General features: G+C 41.6%; 1 protein-coding gene across 6 annotated transcripts in view; it reads right to left on the bottom strand.

Moving 5' to 3' along the window:
• The window catches only part of PTPN5 (protein tyrosine phosphatase non-receptor type 5), an 84,773-nt gene extending 62,025 nt beyond the window's left edge, over positions 1-22,748 (bottom strand). For 2 of the 6 annotated variants that reach the window (XM_042785344.1, XM_042785348.1), the window contains exons 1-4: positions 22,545-22,748; positions 21,822-21,902; positions 18,750-18,896; positions 17,589-17,749 (exon numbers count right to left, since the gene is read on the bottom strand). The gene's annotated coding sequence lies outside the window, so the exon portion shown is untranslated. Of the gene's footprint in view, positions 1-16,510; positions 16,530-17,588; positions 17,750-18,749; positions 18,897-21,821; positions 21,922-22,021; positions 22,182-22,544 lie in introns of those variants that run through there. The other 4 variants (XM_042785347.1, XM_042785346.1, XM_042785345.1 and 1 more) reach the window with 4 other exon arrangements.
• Between the last annotated feature and the right edge of the window lie 3 nt (positions 22,749-22,751).

The following is a 22,751-nucleotide window of genomic DNA, read 5'->3' as shown; positions in this document are numbered from 1 at the left end:
AGATGTTGAAATCAGAGAGTTCATTTCATTAGAAACTGATCTTTACAGTTTTGAACAGGCTAATAAATCAAAGACCGCCTAGATATCCAGACTTCACCCCTGACACTGGGACATGAGGTGACCACTGAATATACACATACCGTGCATCTACATGTAAAAGAAAAACATATTTAAAAGCAAGTCACGTTCCACATTCTTAGAAGACACCAGGATACAACAAGACAGCACCCAGGTAAAAGCAAGTCAGCAGAGTCAACTGTGAGGCACTCAAAAAAAATCACCTCAACCAATATAGCATTTCTTAGCATTAAACAATCCTCTGCTACCCAGCACAAAAGACTACTAAGTCAAGGGAGGAAACTTGATGTAAAGGCTTGAATACACGCTGTGTCTTTTGATTGTAATATAAACACAGTATGGAGGAACTGTGCAGGTCCAAGAATAAGAAATACGGTCTGTCTACACAGTGTGCGTCAAAACATAATCCAAAAATTATTCTTAAAACTAGAAAAATCAGGCATAAAGCACACAGATGGTATTTATACTTTTATAGCTACTTAGAAACACCTCTCCCTCCCTCACAGGAGAAGATGACAACCAATTATCTTCAGCTAGATGTTTTTATTAAGTTTGTTTCCTGATGTGTTTTCTCAAGTCAAAGCTCAAACACAGAAAATATGTCTTGCAGGCAAGTCCCAAGGAGACTCAACCTTCTTTTACATAGCGGGTGCCATTCAAAACAACTAACAAGCAGCATAAAAAGATGGTGTGGATAGTTCTGAGTCCACCATCAGCACTCCCACTGCTCCTCTGAAACTTCTGTTGATGACATAATCACCAGCTCAATGTACTCATTCCACTCCAGCACCATGTCCATGAGCTGCAGAACAGAGAAATAACTGCATTTCGTAAGTGATTGCCAGAGGAAAAAAGGAATCGGTGCCTCTTGATTCACTGCTGAAGGCCAAATTATATCCCCCAAACTACATGAAGTGGTCTAATAAAAGATGCTATGCCTCTCTATATGGCTCTCCTTACACTATCTTGTCTTTACATGAAGAGCTCAGGTATCTGAATAGGTTGCCCCAGTATATAAAGTTATTATTTCTGTTAAGTGGAAGTGTAATTGATTCTGCATGCTCTCAGTCCAATGCAAATAGAAGACAAGACTGCTAAAATTCCAAGCAAGAAGTGCTCAGTACTTTCTTAAAAGCAGACTAGGAACATGTACACATAGTTACTGTGGTTCAGCTGATACAAGGTAACTTGATCATACATCTTAGTTTTTAAACTTAAAGCTGTCTGCAATGGCAGTAGCCCCAAGTGCTGTTCTTTGACCTTCCTTAGTGTCTGCAGTCCACCACAATATTCAAATGCTGGTATAAAAGTGTTTTCTTTACATGTATTGCTGTGCAAGGAACTTGGTATCATGACATTTCCAGAAAGGCCAAATGAGTAAGAATTAATGCTGAAGCTCTAGGCACAAGGCCTGTATCTCTAGGTCCTTATAGCTTCTAGAAAGAAAGAGTTACCTCTTCTTAAGCTATACGCAGCTGTTGTAGTCTGCCTTCAGTACAGGTGCCTTGCCAGGCTCCACACCTAATTCCTTTCTCTACCCTGTCTCTAAATTCAAGCTTAGAGACAGACGTAGTTTTAAACTGTTGAAGGAAATAAGCCCGTCTATTGCCTAACACGCCCTAGCTTTCTGTCCCTCCAACAGCATGTGAATGATCAGAAGAAAATACCACTAAAACAAGGACAGTTAGGAATCACTCCTGTCTCTGAAAACGCATACAGCCTTATTCTCAATTACCTTACATCTTCCAGATATTATCAGTGCAAAACTATATGTGAAAACAATATTCAGATATGGTAGCATTTTGCACTGATGTAGAAGAAATATGCTGCCATGTGTCTACGACTATGAGAAAAACCTTGAAGGCAGAGCAGTTTTACAGAAAGCCAGTCACCTTAAACAATGAAGGCAATATAGCTGCATGACCTTGCTTTTAAAACTCTTGCGTGTCCTTCATTATACTGACATGAGCAGCTAAAACTAGTCACAGGAGCACTTACAAATGTGCATAAGTGCCAGTAAAATCAGGCTCTGAGTTAAGAGAAGATTTCAACACTTCATTTTGCTCTGTGTGAAACCTCTAGAGGATGTGCCACAGAGGACTGATAAGCAATTGCAAAACTTCTGGTAGTGAGTACTCAGCGGCACATTCAAACTACTTCATGGAAGCAAGAGTAACTTAATCTTGTGCTCTGTATGAATAAAACCCCATGTCTTTAAGCTACCACGTTAATTTCTACTGAAAACACTGGTATAGTCTTCCTAGACAAAAGCAAAAATTGTGCACACAATTATCTGGATATACACCCTGGCAGTGACAGAGTGGCAAAGAAGGTTAATGTGCAGGAGCATCATCACAGAACAGTAACACAAATCCAGAGGGTGGAACACAAAGCAATAAAATGGTTTATTGCTACTGTTCACTTTTTCCCTGTTCTGGGAAGGACGTAGAATCTATTCTAAAGAACACATCATTCAGGCAATCTGTAGCGATGTTGTAAGATGTTCCCTCACTCCATCTACAACCCCAAATCAGACAAGAGCATTTGCCTGAAGAGACTACAGAGCCACACACTCTGATTTCATCCTTCTAATCCCTTTTCTCCAGCTTAAGAATGGACAAACCCAAAGACAGGGCCAAGTCTCCTGGGGAAAAGGAACAGAAACATGTTATTAAAATAAAGTGTGCCCATAAGTGGTTTCTGTCTTGGGATCTGAAAACCAAGTTTAATTCATTAGCCGAGCAAAAAATCACAGTTTATATAATGCAGACTATCTGTAGACTCTCACCCTAGTCATTCCACACAACCTTTTGTAACTGCTAGTACAGATAATAGGAATTTTTGCTGGAAAAAATAAAGTAACTGGATGAGGGATCTAGATGCCAACTTTCACAGAGATCAAGAAAGAAGAAACAACTGTTTGAAATAGAGGAAATTGAGACCAATCCATATCGCACAGGCTACTAAATAGTTTTGTAAGTGAAATATGGCTTTGTTGCTTCTTGAACTTGTAGAAATTAGTTTCTCCTCAGATAGAAAGTTATATAGTGCTAAAAGGATATTGATAGATTCTGCCACTGTCAGTGAAAGAGTCCATGAAAAAGCCTGAAGACTTCTGTCTTTCTCTACCTGTACTCTGGAAACCTGCTTTCTGAAATACTGTATGCTTATGAGATAAACCAGTGGTTGTCAGGCCACAGAACTGTAGCTTGGCAGTCTGGGATTCTGTCTTTAGTTTCCAGGGTCTCCATTTTTTAAGATTCAGCTCAAGAGACTGTCTCCCATTCTGTGTTTGTAGAGTTCTTAGCTTGGGGAATTTAAATGAGGCTACCATCCAAACAACCAAGACTTAAGGTTAGCTTCATGTTACACTTAAGATGATCTAACCTTATGCTGCTGCAGAAAGAGAGGGGGCTTGCTTCATCCTGTTCATTCTCTTTTATTGCATCATATCCATCTATCTTATCTATCTATGCAGCAACAAGGCTGCTGCTTCAGCTTGCAGAATTGATGGAAAACTAATTAATTTGGGGGGTGGATTAGTCATCATTGGAGGAGTGAAAAGGGGACCATATTCAGTGGAAGCTCACTGCTAGATTAAATGCAAAGCTGAACTGCACGCTGCTTACATGGATTTACAGAACTTACCCGGGTGTTCAGCTCAGTTGTACCTGCATGTATATTTTACAACTATGGCTAAGCAAGCATCAAATGGAATTCAACTCCTTTGTTACAGCATACTAGTCCTTGTAAAAACCTCACACCAATTTTATCAGAGAGATCAAACCTCAAACAGGGCAGTTAAATACAAAACTTTTCAATAACATTCCCACTGGAAAAAACAAGAGGGTTTTTTCAGCCATTAAAGATAAACTCAGATAATTACATATGATATGCACAGTTATCCTAGTGAACATTTATAGCAATTACTTGAAATTCTGATGTCACTTGCAATAGATATATCAGCTGCTAGTTTTAAAAACTTGATTGTATATTAAAAACTATGACCAATACTGTTTTCTGTGCAAAGAGATAAACATCCTGCTCAAGGATCTGAACTCCTATTTAAAAACAAAACCAAACATTAAGAATAAAAAGCACTCAGTATGGTTCCGAGACACATATGTGGCTGCATTGCATATTCCCTGCCTACACTGACAGTGTGGGAGCTCTGTTAGTCATCTAATGCGCATATTTGCTTGGCACAATGCCTTTACTTTCTTATGCAGGCAAGAAAGATGATCACCGGTTTATTGTATTCTTGCATCTTCATTGCATGTTCATCAGTCAGCATGACCAGGCCTTCCCAATTCAAACTAAAAGCTGTTAGGAGACAGACAGTTCAAAGTGAAGCCCGAGGACTAGAAGGTTGTTAAGCACATCTGTAAAGACAAGGGTGACTTTTAGATTCATGCTGCTTAGACGTGTTTTTTTGGTGGGAACTAACAAAATGTTTATTTTAAGAATAAGAACCTTTTAGTGAATAGAAGCCTAATTTAGTTTTGCTCTCAACCCCAACACAGATCCTTTGACTATCTTCAACGGCATTAGGGGTTCTCAGTTGGCTCGTTTTAACTGTCCTTCTCTGCCTCCATTCTGGAGGAAGCCAGAGCAGAGCCTGAATTTAATTCTCATGTCATAAGACCTCCTTGCCTACAGCAGAATCACATGGGTCCCATCCTTCTGGCATCCCAATTTCATTTAAATCATACAAAACACATAGAAGAAAGGTGTGCCTTTTTAGTGTAATGTTGATGATGAAATCTGAAGAGGAAGGGAAGAAGGCAGAATTTCCAGGTGCCTCGGTGTTGTCAGACCTTGAAGGAGTGACTGGCCATTTCTCCTCACAATGGCCCTGGATGCTGCAAATTAGTATTTTACCATGAGATACTTATGTTACAACCTGCTTTGTATAGGATCAACAAAGTACCAATTCAGTCATTTTCTGACACAAGGGAAGAAGTGCTTTGAGGGGAGGCAGCTCACGCTGTTTCTTAGATAGCTCAGTGGTGAACTCACTTAATACTGACTACTGTATTTATGTCAAAAAGTCCCATGCTGGCCTGCTCCACTGTGGAAACTGGTAAAGCCAGACTTCAAGGGCAGTCTGGGACTGCCTTGCAGAACCTCTTCTAGCCTCTTACTTATTTTACGTGCCTTTGGCAATACAGGCTGCCATGTCTCTGCTGGTTTTCACCCAGCTATGCACAAGTGTGGATTTCTGAGGACTGCGGTGCTTTGGTATAATGTCCCCTGACTGTGCCCAATGTGTTAGTATCTAGCTGAAGGGAAAAGCTTTTGACAATCAGGAATTCGGAATAGGTAAGATCTGGTCTGATTTAGTGAAGCTCTGTCTTTAAATTCTATGATGGTAAGACAGAAGAAATATGTGGGAAGTATCCACAATAATCAACCATCTCAAGTTAATTAGCAATTAATTTAGTGAGCTACTAAAGTCTAGCAAAGATGAATCCTGAGGGATTCTGGTCACAGTTACCCTGATGTAAATCTAGATTAACTCCTAGAGAGAACATCAATCTCCATGACAGTTACTTCAGATTTACACCCAGCTACTCTGAATTTGTGCACTTGTTTTCATAGCCGTGTGGGAGATCTGTCTCAACACAAATCAGTTCTGCTCTCCTGCAGATTCTGCAAGGTACACAGAGTTACATTTCTGTAAAAATCCAACCTCAGTGAAATAGGGAAATTAAATTCTCCGCTCTGATGAAACCTAAGCCTCCCACATAACAGACAAAAACCCTGCTACAGAGCCAGCCACTATAAGTGGTCACAATATCATCCTCACATCTCAGTCTTTGGGCAGTAAGGATAATTCCCTCACTGGATTTCATGAAGTACAACACCAAGCATCAAAATTACTACATTCTTCTGCCTAGGATTCTTATGAGTATCAAGAATACCAGATCCATTGAGTGCACAGTTTTGACTCCAGTCTCACAACCCTATCAAAATCCATGTAAGTCTTTCACGATCATCTTTCTAAGATAGTAAAGAGGGGGTAAACACCTTCTGGCCATCAGCACTGCCCCACATGATATACATTGCAGCTTCATCAAAGAAATTTGATACGAAAAAGGAGTTACTGTCCTGCCACACAGCCTTTAGCCCTTCTACCAACTCTACTCAGCTCCGTATCCCCATCTCTGGACAGCCATCCCTTCCCCCTTCCTTTACCCCTTAAACTAACTGCTGGATTTAAATGACGTAATGCTCCTTCTTACCCACATGAATCTCAATCCAAGTAGAGCAGCATTGCTCATGAAATTCTAAGCTGATTCAGGTAAGGAAATGTTAGTATGCTTCTGGGTGAGCCAGAGTACAGGTCATAAGTAACAAAGAGCAGAAACATCATAGGCAACATACAAATGCAAGCGCTGTAATTCTGAATTCAACGTATGTGCAGAGAGCTTGACAAATCATTTGTGGAAACATTATGGAGAGATACTTTGAGCCATTTTTGCTAGATGGTTCACATTAAGAACTTGCATCAAACTCATTCATGTGAGGATTTTTTTAAGCAAAGTATAAATCTTCCCATACCAGCCTAACTTTGGACACATTCCTACCCCCATTCCACTGACAGTTATGTTTGCACTGCAGATCCTAACTGCCTCACCTAGTTTTAGCCTTTGCAAGAACTGGATATCTGAAGGAGCCCAGAATCTGCTTGCAATTCCTTTGTTTCTCGCCACAAGCTGGGTTGACAGGGTTACTCAAGATGATCCAGCAAGCCCAGAGCACAGTCTTCGTGCATTCATAAGGATGTTTCAGAGCTGTATTTCATTTTGGAATATTTTTTTCTGCTCTCACATGCAATATCATTCTGAAGACTGTTTTGTCATTAAATATTAGTGTGCATTCATGATCTCTCAGCATTGAGCCTTCATCAAAACAGCCTGATCAGCTTATGAGCAAGCATCATACTAGCAAAGCATATGGCATAAGTAAAGGTAGCCAAGATGTTCATGGTTCCCAGCATTTGCAGAGTTCAAACAGCTTAAGTCAAATACATCCCCAAGTCAGTCAATCCACAGTAGAATACACAGAAGAATACATGTCATCACTAAATAAGCTTTTGTCTTCAGCAATATTCTAAATTTTTTTAAAAAATTAAGCTATTTTAATGGTTAATGCTAAATTGGAGGGGGTATTTAGAATCTATAAAATTGCTGGAAGAGTTGTTTTAAAGGACTCACTCTCAGAAAAAAAAAAAAAAAGAACAAAAGATAAACAGGTTTTTACAAGAAAGATTAGTTCTCATTTAAGTATTTAAATGAAGTGGCTGGAAAGTATGTTGCAACCAACAACTTGAAAACAAAATGGCAAATTTTAGGGTAGCACATTTTGAAAGGTAGTATATAATAGCTAAATAAATGCTGAGCTTTATAAAAGATGACATTTTATCTAAGCAATTCTGCACAAAACAGTTTATTCTACATAGGCCAGTTTGATTCTTATAATTAGACCTCTCCAAAACTATTAAAGTTTTAGAAACTTGTCCACAGATGCAAGTTTTGTCACAGTATAGGATGAGTATTTTAAGACTAGCTATTCCAGAATAGCTATGGCTGTACATGAAATTGTTTATAAAGTTATTGCATAGTGATGTTATATGAATAGCCTATGAGTAGTACAGAATATTGTAGCATCCCACAAATAAAAACAATTCAATGTTTTTCTGAGATGAATCAAAATAATCTAGCCTTCAGATGTACCAAGAACTAAGTAAATCCCACAGCTCCCTATAACGTTTATCTCAACCTCCCTAGAATTGCAGGTCAGAAATAAAGCTAGAATTACACATAAATCTCAGGTGTGTTTTCTGTACTTAACTGAGCTTCACCAACAGGTGAGAGAGGAATTCAACTGGTTACTGAGGGCTGGGCATGAATATCCTGCTTAATTTCTAGAAGACTAACTGGACACAAAGCAATCTGTCTTTGTACTGTTTTTCCAGGATCTCCCCAGCTGACTCATCCTCCTGCCTAAAGTACAGCATGAAAGTAAAACAAAATCTCTCACTTTATCAGAATCAAAATTGCTTTATATAGTAGCAAGAGATAGACTAAAAACAAAGTAGATGCCAATTTGCAAACTGCCATTAAATTTCCAGGAAGCTAATCCACCAAGGAGCATACTGCACCCTAGAGAGTCTTTAATGAATAGTGTCACATTTGCAATAGGCTAGTTAAGGTTGTGTCAGCATTTACATTATAAATCCCTAATTATACGTTAGCAAAACAATCCTGAAACTTACTGAAAGATGATATACAGGGTTCCAGTGCAGGAAGACAGACTCTGGGAGGGAGGTGGGGAGAAAGTGTTAGTATCAGGGTAGATTGGATTTCAGGTTATAATTTGAAAAAAAAGAAAGAAAAAAAAATAAATAGAAGCTTGAAACCTTTTCAAGTTCCAAAAGCAGAGAACATTTTGGCAGGCATTTAAGGCTGAATCTTGGAGGTGGTAAATGCCCTTAACTCTAATCTCAGTGGGACGTATGGGTGGTTAGCATGCCCCCAAAGAATGAGGGATTGCCAGTGTCTAAGTACTCATTTATATCAGTAAGCGTTAAAGCACGTAGCTGTCTTTGTGGTCTGGATCACAGTCCACCTGTACTTGCTCTGTTGTTCTTAGGTTAGAGAGCTTGATTCTGCTTCCATCACAGGGCTGATGATGTCTACAGTCCAGGGCCAGGAAGATAAGCACTATTAACTTCCAAACATGATGAAATATACAGCATATGTAAGAGCTTTATGCCCAGAATACACTTTGCATTAGATGGAGCATTTCTGTCCCCTTGATGTTTATATGTGGTGTATTTCACAGTATCTTGGCATTGTTTCATTAGAAAATATATTGTACCAAATTTGGAGCTCCTACGGTTTTCAACCCCATCAACTGGAGCAGAGTGCATGACTCGACCTCTAATTCTTGGAAATAGATTGGAGTAGCGGGGAGGGGAAGCAGCATTAGACTCTGTTTACAGAGTGGATGGAGCAGAAGAGGCACTTCATGACCATCCAAGTCTGCACTAAGTAGTCTCAGTACTAAAGTAAGGCTGGTAAGGTTAAAAGTAAGGATGATAAGGTCAAAGTAGCCGTTTCAGTAACAAATGGAGGCACATCTGCTGACAGCTTCCATCCTTCATTGTCCTGAGGTCCAGGCACTAGTGCCCCTAAACATCCCATGATATCTCACTGTATCCTTCAGTATTTCTGTTACCTTCACAGACATGTGCCCAGGAACAGCCTTCAGAGTGCCTCAGGCCTTGGCTGCAGCCAGGTCTGTCCCAGTTGTGAACCCCAGCCAACCGGCAGCGGGACATGGGAGGATCCCCCTTTTATCCTGCCCCATACACTGTAGCTGCATGTCCAGGTGACAGCAAAATGGGATCAGGGCCCCAGGGCCATGCCACAGTGTCCTCTCCTTGGGCTTTGCCAGCTCAGCATTGATGACTCCCCCTTCAAAGCACCTACACATGGGAAAAACAGTATGTTTCTTCTAGAGTCCAGGGCTGTAGCTCAGAAGGCAGTGGCAGTCTGTTACAACTTCTCTTAAGAGAGGAAGCTAGGTATAACAACTCAGGTCCTAGATCAGGACTCGGGATCTCCCCACCCTGTCTAATATAAGACTTCCCACATTAAGACACTATTGTCTTAATTTTACTTAATTGTATTAAGTATTTGAACACTACAAGCCACAAAAGGGCCATATATGCATATACATGAAATATGACCACCCTCAATGTACCCAGGTTTGAAAAGCTTATCCCTTCACAACATTAAGACCCTGTAAGTCAGCAATGAAGACACTCATCCTGACTAGCAATTACTGATTAGAAATCATACTGTAACTCAGAACCTCACCTTTCACACTCTGTTGTCTCCCCAGAATAAACGATGGTGAGCCTGACCTCCTTGGATAATTCCTTTCTACAAATAAGCTAAGTTTATTAGCATGGTGTTGTGGTACATGGACACATGGTAAGTTGATCTTAAGAAGGATTCAATCAGAGAGCAGACAATGTTCTAGAAAGAGAACAGTTTTCTTGTTTCCACCATTGTACCAAATGGCATCTTCCTGTCTGCTAAACAGCCGCCTTCTCAGGTTAAATTGCCCCATTGATCCTGGGGTGCCACACATCACTGAAGGGAGCAGAACTGGTTATCCCAAAAGGACGAATGCAGCACCTCAAACCACCAGTGTATCACTACTGTATCCATTTAGCCTACTGCTGCCACAGCCTTAAAAATTAATGAGTTCTCTAGGGAGTATACAGACATAATGCTCAAAGCAAAAGAAGCTGCTACCAATACCTTTTTCCTCTCCCTAGACACCACTTTAAGTCAAAACAGAATAGCAGTTTTTGCCCCCCCACCCCGAGTATCAGAATCTCTTCAGACAGAAAAAAAATAACTATGCTTGTGTGGACAGGCCTTGAAATTTCACAACCATTACCATGTAGTCTGATCTTGTTCCCTCCACCATCTGGGGAATTTCTGCCATCAAGTTCCAGATGAATAGAAATTAAGTTTCATTTTGGGGTAACTTCTGCAGTTATCCTGGTCCAAGTTTTGTGAAGATGCTAAACCTTGTTTAGAAATAGTGACCTGCATACAACTAAAGGGGGTGCTGAGTTTCTCCAGCTCTAGCACTGCTTTTCCTTTTCTGTGCAGCAGTTAATAACACACCCACAGATACGATATGGCATATACACAGAAACACAGGTCAGCAAAGCCATTTATGTAAATCCCCTTCTTTAAGGAACTATCTCATGCAAAGAGGGACATCAGCAGATGGGGCTCTGCTTCTGTATCATACTCTTCAAATGTGAATGCCTGGTGGGTGCAGAGGAGGATAGGAACAATCATTCTCTCACCCTTTCCAGCCCTTGCTTTTCACTGCATCACTGCACACAAAAGACGCAAAAGAGAAACTGCGTCTTTTGACTTCCAATCCCTTTGCTTCCCCCAAAACACTCCCCATATCAACCAGTGTCACTGAGAAATAGTCTGCCAGAAGAAAGTTTAGAAATCCTCAAACAAAATGGGTTAAGCATTCAGAACTATCATCAATTAACAGCTCCAAAATGATGCAATAAGAAATCAGCACAGCAGAGGAGCTTTAAAATTTACACTGATCTAAGGCCTGAGACCAGTTCTTGAACCACAGAAAAAAAATGCTTCTCTAGGACAAAGGACCAATATCACGTAAATCACTATGACGAGCAAGCAAGGCTTTATCTAGCTTGATATGTTAGCAGGATCTCAGATTTCTGCTCATCTCCAGCTCTGGTAACTTATGAAGCATCAGTTCCTAAATTCATGCAGCAACCAAAGTTGGCAATCACAAGCACGTAAATGCAATGCTTAAATTCAATATTTCAGGAAATGGCTGGCTGGATTAATGTGGCATTTTCCAGGACCAATACTGGTTTCAAGATGGTATTTCCAAATACCCACTGTGTTCTCAGAATCAGAGAACATGATGCCCATGGCAATCAGTTGCAAAGAGGAACAAAAACCAGAAGCAAGTGATTCTTTTATGCACCCTGTAGGGGTGGCCATCAGCTCATTTCAGTCCATGAAAGTCCCTTACAAGCACGGAGTTCTATAGCTTCCATGGAAAAGCCTCTTCTTTCATACTTGGACAACATCAAAAAGAAGCTGCTAAGCTCAGAGGATGTAGTGGACAAAGAGGGCAGTTTGCACTTCCTTGGTTTGAAGCCTTTGTGGCAGCTCTTTGTAAGAGAAAGAGAGAAATACATAACTAGAGGAGATGACACTTGGGCTGGAGAGGTGAGAGACACAGATGGAAAGGATGAGAGCCATGCACAGAGCAGCAGAGATCGGTATCAGCTGAAAATATTAAGGAAGAAAAGCTTGTAGACACAGATAGGAACTGGAATAAACATCCAGTTTCAAGGACAGTAAATCGGCTTAGAGATCTGCTCTCAATTTCTACTTCTGTTCAGTATCAACAACCAAGGGAGTAAGTGGGATGCCTTAATAAAGCAAATTCCCAAATGACAGCAGACACTACTCCAGCTAGCTTTGGACTGCCTTCTCTTCCCAGTATAATCAGCAATCTCACAGGCACAGCTTTACAAATCCCAGGCCACCAGATAAATGCCAGTAGGCTGTGACAGAACACAGTAAAGCCAGAGACAGTGTTAGCAGGACTTAGTGTTAGCAAGCTTGCCAAGCAGAAGAAAATCTTTTTCTAAATCCCGGGTACACAGGTAATGGTCTCCTCTGTCCAAACACAGCAAGCAGCACCATGCCTGAATCAGTATCTTACTACTGGCACAATTTTGGGGTTAAAAAATCCTGTATGTAACACTGAAGTGATGCCCAGGACTAACATAAAGCAACAGTTCTCAATTTAATCTAATACAAGCTAATATGATGTAATCTAATCCACTTGAGGATAACAGACTGAAAACTGATGTCCTGAGCTGTACCGAATACACTGCAGATAAAACATATTGTTGCTTGACTGCTGGTTCTCTCATTATCTAGCATCACTACAAAACTTCAGAGCCCTGAACCCCACTGGCAACATGCAGAACTGCTGCAAATAGGTGAAAACTATATGCAGTAGCAAGATCTACAGTGTTTCCAACCAGGAGTTTGAGGGTTTAGGGTGCCAAAGAGTGCATACGAAATTCAAAGGAACAAAGACAATGTTTCTTTCTAAAAAATTCAGACATACACTGTTGCACATGATGCTTAAAATTCCAAAGAGTTAAAAGTTAAGAACAAACGGCAGTGCTTACTTCAGGGAAAAAACACATAATTAAGAAACTAGAAATGTTATAAAATGTACATAGCATGGAGAATGTTACACATTCTTGCAGTAATTTACCACAAAGAATAGAGCACTTAAGGGCCTGAAAACCTGGCTTAAGACAATAAATAATGGGCTAAAATACACACGGCATTTGGGCACTCAACTCCTGATGTCTGTCAGTGCAAGTCAGGCATCATGTAGGTATGTGAGAAGTCACACTAATTTAAAAGAAAATATTAACTATTTTAATTAGATGGCCATTCTAAATAGGCTCTGAAATGCAGAAGCAATCGCCAGCAGAATAAAACAGCCATTACATGCTTTTTAGTCACAGCGTTTGTTACAGTAATTCATGAAGCTCCCAGCAGTTTCACAACAAAGTAGTCACATCTACAGTTTCACTGAAATGATCATGTCTGTGCCAATGTTTCATTTTACCAATGTTTGCAGGCTCTGATTTCCATGTTTAGAAGAGGACTGAAACAAGACAACTACTTAAATTATTCCACCTCTCTGGCTTGATATTCTCAAACTTAATGAGCAAACGCTTCGGTCTGTACTGGCAAGGGAGGCTCTGCTCCTAAAGGAGACAGCTACAGCCAAGCCCCAGGCTGGTAATATGCACTGAGACTGAAAATGAGGGAACAGATGCTGTTGGAGTACCAAATGGGAGATGTTCTGTAAAAGAAAACAAACAAATCTAGCCATACTCAACAAGTCAAGGTCCAGGAAGAGAGCAGCATGTCTGTGTTCCTAAAAGTAAAAAAAGCTCTGCAGAACCAACAGAAAAAAATGTACTGCCTGATGAGTAAAATGGATTCCCTTTCCCAGAATCTCTGGATGATGCTAGAAAAAAATATTAAGCATATTTTATTTACCTGTATTAAAAACCAAACAAACAAAACCCAAACAAACACCAAAAAAAGGAACAGACAAGTGTAATTCAGTAAATCCAAAAGTTGTATCATATATCCAAGGGAATGCTTCAAATACCAACTCTGGCAAAACACGTACTCTCTTACAGAGGCTGAATCAAGATGCCTAGCTTACTTCTAAGTGTCCTGACCTAAACAGTATGACCTAAATCTTGCAAGAGAGAAGGAAAATTAAACCTCATGCCCATAAAGATTCTTACTGCCATTAGCAGGCCTGCAGTAGTCTGCCTTCTTTATTATTTTATAGCAGTACATGCCTGTATTTTAAATAGCCCAAATTTTGGTCAAGGGCAAGACACCACTATGAGATGTAAAATTTCATCACTGATTGAGGAATGCACGGAATGCATCCAGGGAGATCCAGCTGCCTGCCTTCTGAGTAGGTAGCTACTCAGTAGCAGAACTGTAAGAAGAGGTCTCCAGAGGGGCTGTGTGGAAAAGCTTCTGGTGATTCTGTGTTGTCACCACAGCTGCACATGACAACTGTCAACCTACAACCCACGGACTGCTTGTGACAACCCCATTTGTGAAGACCAGCTGGGATCACTGAGCAGGTTCAGTGGACTGTTCTGCTCGGATGTACTTTTCTCAACCAAAGAAGGAATTTCTCAACTCCTCCTCTCCCTGTCCTCTTACCGTCACTTACAGCTGTCATTCTACATATGTGAAATAAAGCTGTGGTCCTGGCAAGCTGGCGGGAGGCAGGAATGGGGGTACAAAAAACAACCCTTTAAGACTGAAGTTAGGTAAGTATCTGCTTGACAAAAAAAAAAAAAAAAAGGCTAGTTAGAGTCTCTTTAGCCCACCTCAGCTTTTTGAATCCTGCCTCCTAAAAGGATCCAATGCTTGTTATACTCCAATGGAGCCTTCCCCTTACCTCGCATCCCTAAACTACTCACCTCCACCTATAAAAGTCTGCAATGCTGTTGGTTGCTAAGTCTCCTGCCATTGAAGCAGCAGGAAGAGAAAGAAAGTAGTAATTGGAATGACCTGCTTTCATAGACTGCAAGTCATCTATTATGAAAATAGTTATTATTTATAGCACCTGAGAGATACAGTTCAGAACAAATACCCTCACCATGCAAAGCTCTGAGCTTTTTTTCAGGAGTTTTGGTTATTCAATGGTATCTGAAAAAGCTCTCTGCATCTTCACAAAATGCCAGCATTTGTGTTTCCTAACAAACTCTAAGATACCATTAGAGGCTCATGATATTACTGGTGTTACAAACAGAGTATATTCTCCCACTGAAGGCAAGTAGCAGCTATCTGCAGGGAAAAATGAAATGTTTGCGTCTCAGAGTAGAAACCACCAGGATTTCTACTTTCTGGCATGTGGAATCATGGAAAAAATGAGATACAAACTCATTTTGAAAGTGAGGTGTATGTTCATCCAAATGAATTCATCATCTATATTCATCTAAGCCGCCCTCCTAAGAGGTAAAATCAGATGAGAATTAAACTATACATTAAACGGTATAGTAAGTACTGGTGCTGTACTTTCAATAATGAAAGAAGGTACACACAAATGTAATATTAGTAAATACAAATGCTCTTCTAAGCTTTGATTGAGTCTTTAAGGATGTGAAAGTTACAAGTTTCTGCTTCTAAGAATGTCAGAAACAATATTGGTAGGTTATGGGAAAAAGATGATCTGGAAGGAAGCATAGATGAAATAACTGAAGGTAATCAAAACATTCCAAATTATATGTCCTCAATAAAAATATTATTTTCTAAACAATTTTCAATTTAAGTTCAATCACAATTTTAGAATATGTTTTAAAACACAGACTAACACTGAATTTGTAATACTTCTTTTGACTCTCATTTGCAATGATTTCATAGGCTGATGTGGTTCCTCAGTGCAAATACTCCACTGTCAAATACTTAGCTTCACATGAAAAGTATAACTTATAGCTTGTATATTACAAAGACGATCTAAAATACTTACAAAAAAAATACTTTACCAAAATTCCTACAAATTACTTAAGGTTTTTTTTTTTGAAAGGACAGTTTCCTTCAAGCAACTTGCTGCTGCTTTGCATGCATCCACAGCCCCCACTGTCCCATGTCTGCTCCTTTGCCATTTATTTCAAACAATTTCGTACTTTACTGACTTAAGTTTACAAACTATTGCTATTCTTACACCAACTTTCAACATCTAATTTTTAATGACACATAACACAAGTCATCTTTACCCGTACTCCTTGCATTTGAGTAAGGGGTATGCATCTCCAGATACACGGAACTTACGATCTAGGGAGACTGTGATTTCTAGATATAATTCTGATTTCAGTAAACATGCATTTCAAGAAGTAACAAATGTCAGGGTCACTTCTCTGCTGCACTAATAATACAAGATGCATCATTATCTGAATAAACAACTACAACTGTAAACAGAAAGTGTTCTAGATAGAAAATATTCTGTTTACTATACAGATCGAGAACAAAGAAGTGGATATCTAGAAGGACACTTAACTTCTCATATTGGATTTACAGATGAAAATATGTATCTTTACCAAAGCACATGTACTTTGAAGATGCTTGTGCTTTTGTTACGCTTCAACTTGCATTGTTATTGGGCTCCTTTTGTTGTTTTATTCTCCTTTAAGTTTAGATGTGATTTCACCAACTTCTGCAATAGTAATTTAGACCTCAGAATCTGACTACAAAGTGCTGCTTACCAGAATAGTCATTCTGAATATTCAGGCATATACATTTCCATGTTCACAGTCTGCTTCTGTAAGATGTGTACACATGTGGAAAATAACATTTGTATGCTAATGTTAGCAAACTTCCATATGCAAATTAGCCCTCTCTTTCCCAATTAAATACATCCTTCTCCTGCATCTCTCGGGGTCACATAGGAATGAAAGACAGAATTTGACCACTGCCTACTTACAAATAGTAAACATACTTTACAAGATTGCTTTCTGCATTTAGTGTTTCTTACAAGAACTGTGTGAGGTGAAAGGAAATTAAGGTGAATGGAAATGGAAGCCAAAGGTAAGACTCTTGCACTTTCTGAAACAGAAAAATGTAAGTCCACCGGACTTGTCCACTAAAATAACCACTAATATTCTTTTTTTTTTCCCCCCAGGAGCAGCTATCAATCTTATATATGCTAAGGATAGTGTTATTTTTGTGTTTAATATTGGAGTTACAATGGCGTAATGTATTTCTAGGCATAATATGCAGCGTTAGTGTCCCAGCCTCTTGACTTGTAATCTGTTCCCTACCGACAGGATCCTGTACTGCAAAAAGCCACCATGATAAAAAAAGGCTTTGCAAGGGTATGGACATCATTCATATGAAATATTTTGCATATTTCATTACATCAATGATTTCACGACCTTTGAGAACCGCAGGTTTCAAACAGCCTTCTGCACACGAACATCTTCAGAACACACAGCTTTCAAAATAGAGACTCCTTTGGAACCAGTAGTTTCAGTCATGCTGTAAAGCTTACACCATCCATTTCCTAGACTTCCTAGCAGTTCTAGAAACGAAGTAGTTCAGAAATGATGGGTGCAGATCTCAGGTTCACCGAGGTAAATAAAATCACTTCCTTTTATGTAGAGGGATTCAATTCACACTTGCATGCAGGGGAAACCTAGTCGCTCCATAGTCATATTAGTGTAACTGAACAGAAACAAATGCATCTACACAGGGCCTGAAAGCAGACTCTAGCACACTATTAAGTTTCTTCAGTTCAATAACTTCTTGCAAAGTCAAGGACATCTAGTCCTCCTTAAGACTTACAATTTCAGACTAGACTATGGTGCCATCTTATGCTGTCAGTGTCTGGCAGGAACTCTGGTGCTCTGTCCTCCATCAACTTCTTTAAGGAGCATTCTTATCTTGCACAAAACTGCTGTCTTCAGGGTCCTGGGTACTCATCAGCACTTTTAATGAAACACGATCTGTGGACAAATGAGTGGTAGAACAATTCTAGTGATATATGAATTACAACGTTTGAATGGTTTTAAAAAGCAGTGTAATTAAGACTGGTTGTGTCATAGCTTATGCAGTTTGATGAAGTTACATATGCACAGACACATCAGTTTGTACAGTGACATGTTAGCTGTGTGAGTGACAGTGGGCAAAACTAGAGAGCATGCTCTTCACGCTGCAGTTATTAGTATCTTCCACTGAAGCTTTCAATATCCACCTGAACCGCTGGCACACCTGCAAGTATCAAGTTTGCATACACAGGATTATGAAGATAGGTATCATCCTAAACAAATGAATGCACATAAAAGATATAATGTGCAGTTGTTACTCTTACTAGCACTCATTGCTACTTGAGCCCAGCATCACATATTCAATTATTTTAGAAAAGATGTCTAAATGGTCTTTTTAGTGTAGTGATTGGCAAGGCTAGTCTGAAGGAGTGTTTATCTGGTGATAGATAAGGGAGATCACAATCTCCCTGTAAAAGGAGTTGCTTATACCTGAAGAGTGAGTAAGTGTCAAAAACTAGAGTTCCTGTTAACACACACAGCTGTGTCCACAGGTCAGCACTGCTATAAAAATACAGAAGATCGCACTGCCTAGCTGTCATACCCATAAAAACAGTAGTAAAACACAGAATGAAACTAGTCATTTGATAGGAAACTAGTCATGATAAGAATCACAAAGAAAACAATAAACATTTTTTTTTTTATGCTAGAAGTCTGCCTCTTAAAAATACTAAATATTTGGGGCAGCTACCCTTGATCTTAATCCAGGGTCAGACTGCTACTTTCTATTACACCAGTTTCTTAGAGCTGCAAACAGGGGTTTGAGCCCCATTGAAACAAGATATGAAAGGCTGTTCCTTCCCCAGACAGGTTAGGAATCAGGTTACATGCAGCAGATCACTGAGCAAGGAAGGGCTAAGAGGAAAAAAGACACAAACCAAGAACATACAGAAACACTTACTGTAATTTTAGCTGGTCACAAATCAGGAGTCTCACAATGCAGGAGCTTGAATCTGACTTCTAACATGCAAATTATCACCGTACTAGCTCTTTAATATGTTGCTCAAAATCACAGATCAAGTTGGTTCCGTACCATTAAGGGAGGAGTCTGAAAAGAGCCAAAAAATAATTACTGTGCCTGAGCTCCACAGTGAGATAAAAAAATCCTGTCACCCTCCAGAGGCATTCAAGACCCTTGCCCTTCTTGAATATCATGGCTTGCTCACTATGTGGTAGCACACATACACATACATGTACCCTGCATCTCCTCTGGCCTTATTCTGATAAAGCTGCTTTAGTACAAATCAACTCTTCAGTTCTTAGCTTTCACTTGCATGTTTTATTTGCAGGGAGTCTCGAATATCCTCTAAAGTAGAAACACTTTATCTCTGAAAACTAAAACTCTTTAACGCATCAGCTTAAACCAAAACCCCATGCCCTATCACAGGGATATCCTGGATCCCATCAATCACACTTTGCTGTGGTCTACACAGGATAAGAAGAAAGAGAACTGTGATATCAAAATTCTCAGTGATTTTAATGAAGATGGCATTCTGTCATGCACTTTTTAAAAAGCTACAATTCAGAAAGCCTCTTCTACAAAAGCCTATGGAGCTCTAGTGCCCACTGTCTCTTCTGCCTTTTGAATCAATACCCCACAGGACAGAGTGATCTGGTTAAGCAACTAACAACCAACAAAACCAAGGAAAACTCCCTGACTTTTGGCAAGGGTTTGATTGTGGACAATTGTGAAGTAAAGTCAAGCAAGTGGAATTCTTTAATGTAGTCTGTTAGGGAAATTTACTCATTTTATCCTGGAAACAGAAATTGCATAATATGTACATTAACTTCACTCCCTTTGTTGAACAAACTTAACTTCCCTATCTTCCTATCTCATCTCTTCTGTTGAAAATACCAAAACAGAGCTAAATGGCTGATCTTTTTAGGCAGAGGCAGAAAGTCAGAACAGATTTTTTTTTTTTTTTTTTTTCTTTCCTTTCTTTTCGGTCCTGTGCTACAAATCAGTGTAATTGCTCCTGCTGCAGCAACATCTGCCTTTCCAGATACTGAGAAAGCAGATACTGGAAAGCATCCTGCTACGTAATGGAATTTTGAGATCCAGAAAACAAAATAAATGTTCGTAAATAACTTTACTGCCCACCCCCCCACCCCCCTTTTTTAAGCATAAACTGCGTAACAGAAAACAGCTTGTACATTTCAAACCAGTTTAGGTACTTAAAAGCTGAATGTGTTTATTAGTTTTTCTGCTTTGTATGTTATCAAAATTAATATCGAAAGGTGCATGCTATAATCATTCAGATTTGCATTCTTGTTGTGTATTCTACCATGTATCACACTAAATTATTACTAAATTGATGGTCTTGCTGTTTAAAGGCTCTCGTTCTCGTTCTACATGCATGACATCCAGCTGGCAACTCTCTGCAGTGGAGTGACAAACATTTTAAAGCTTAGCCTTTAAACCATAACAACAATGCTAAATGAGAAGTAAAAAAAGCTCCAATAAACCAACAACTAAACACTACAAAGAATAATACCTATTCCATTAAAACAAAATGAATAAAACAAGTAAACATGATGCTCTTACCCTCCTGCACATACCTACTGAAAACGTTGGGACTCATTATATGCAAATGTAAAGTAAAAGTTCTGGTATCCATTTTATTCATGTTCAAGTCAACAGGCTAAATTTTCTCTCTCTCAATGGACATGTACTGAGCCCCTGAAAAATCCCTGGCTTCAGATTTACCACCCTAATTCAAATATATCAGTGAAAACATTGGCAAAAGCACTACATTCTGGTACTCCAGAGGAACAAATTGGAAAACAAGTGTAGGGCAGGCAGAGTATTTTTTACTTCAGATATTCCACACAGTAGAATTCAGCACTCTGTCATGTACCACACAACTTCTGCTGAAAACAACATGAGCATTTGGTCTATCCAAGATTCAAACTTAATCCATCAACTTCTTTGTTGTATAAATCATACAGTTATCTCAAACTGCCTAAGAAAACACTGCGGTCAAGCCAAAAAATTGCTTCCTCAGTACATACAACACTTGACAAATAACAAGAAGGTAATGCAGCCACATGTCTTTTGAATCCGTAATTTACTGGTCTAACATAAACACAGAATCTGATCCTCTGCTGTAAATATTTGCCAATCAGGTGGCAGCCGGTGGAGCTGGATCAAAACCTCAGAAACTTTGTAAATAACACTGTAATACAAAGTGCTCCACCTACTAAATTTGTTTCTGCTTTCCAAATATAAGGTAAAAATCAGTCTCACTAAAAAGTAGTCGCATAACAAGAAAACTGTATGTAAAGTTTGAAAAAATCCTCTTCACTGCAAACAAGCTCACAGGGCACACGTGAAGCGTCTTCTGTTCCACCCATAACTCCACCAAAACCCACCTGCACCTAAATCTCCAGCTTCCCAACACTTTATTACCTACAACGCCAACTATCCTGCTCTCAGCACTGCCATCTAGTAGAAAGCGGCAGCGTACCACGGGCTGCCCGTCACATCAGCTCAAAGGCAGCAAAATTCCCGGAAAGCATCGCAAAGCTGTTGCTGCTAAAAATTTTAACTGCAGCCTGTAGTTAACTACCGACTATGCCGGTCGGAAAGCAGCCTCCTCCAAATCCCCCCCAGTCCTTCTCAAGCGAGATCCGCTATGCGCATACACCAGCGTCTGCTCCGCGTACCTTGGCGTGTTTTTTGTGTTGGTTTTTTTTTTTGTTTTTTTTTTTTTTTTTTGGGGGGGGGGGGGCAGGCGCGGGAGGAACAGGGGAAATTCCCGTTGCGAGCCGCCAGCCTTGTGCACGCCGCCACCACGCCCCGGGCCCGGCGGCCGGCTCCGGAGGGCCGGGAGGGGAGCGGGCGCCCGGGGAGGCGGGCTGCCCCCCGCACCCCTCGCGGGTTCGCGGGCAGCTGCGTGGAGCCCGCGGGTGTCGTCCCCCCCCCCCTCCCCTGCCCCTCCGCGCATCGGCCGGGCTGATGCGGCTCGCCCACCTCCGAGCATCGTCCTTCCCCGGGGCACCGGGCTGCTGGCGCTGCATCTCTCTCTGCGCGGCAGGACGAGACGGGAAGCGGCTGCAAGAGAAGCCAAGCCCGGGACCTGCCCTGCCCTGCCCTGCCCGCCCCCCCCGGCGTGCAGCCGCCCCCCGCAGCCCCAGGAGCGGCCGCCGCAGCGCGGCGCGGCACAGCCTTACCTCCCCCGGCTGGCTCCGGGGCTCCGCCGCTGCCCCCCGCGCCCGCCCCTCCACCTGCGCCGTCACCTCCCCGCCTCGCCCTCAGGTGCGGAGGGAGCAACAAAGGCAGAAGCCGCCCGCTGCGGCGCGGCGAGGGGCAGCGCGCCCTCACGCGCCGCGCCGCTCCCCCGCCGAGCGCTGCACCGGCGCCCCCGCTCCCGCCGCCGGCAGCCGCCCGCTCCCCTCCCCGCTACCGACCGCCCTGCCCGCCTCCCGCCCGCAAACCGTTACGGCCGTTAAAAACCGTTACAATTTGCCCCGCGCCTCTCCTCAAACACCCACTCCCCCCCCCCCCCTCCTCCCCCCCGCCAGTGCGGGGGGTGTCGGCGCGACGAAGCGCCCCTCAGCCTCCTGAGGGAAGTTCCCCAGCCGCGGGGGGAGCTGAGGGGGACCCGCCGCCCCCACGTACCCCACCGCCATTGACACACACTGAGCTCTCCCGCCGGCGAGCGCACCGCCCCCGCAGCCCCCGGCAGACACGTACTCGCAGACCGCCACGGTGCCCTGCCTTCCCCGCCGCCGCAGGCGCGGACCCTCCGCTCGGCGCTCTCGCCAGACAGAGCGGCCGCCGCGCCCCCCCCCCCCCCCCCCCCGCTCCGCGCCGCTGCCGCGGAGTGGGTGCGTGTGGAGGGGGGGGGGACACACAGGTGATGAGCGGGCAAGAGAAGAGCCGCTCCCCCCACGCCGAGGC

The sequence above is a fragment of the Tyto alba genome, unplaced genomic scaffold (assembly GCF_018691265.1).
Source record: "Tyto alba isolate M040663 unplaced genomic scaffold, T.alba_DEE_v4.0 Super-Scaffold_8, whole genome shotgun sequence".
Taxonomy (NCBI): Eukaryota; Metazoa; Chordata; class Aves; order Strigiformes; family Tytonidae; genus Tyto; species Tyto alba.
This window is presented reverse-complemented; position numbering and strand designations above follow the sequence as displayed.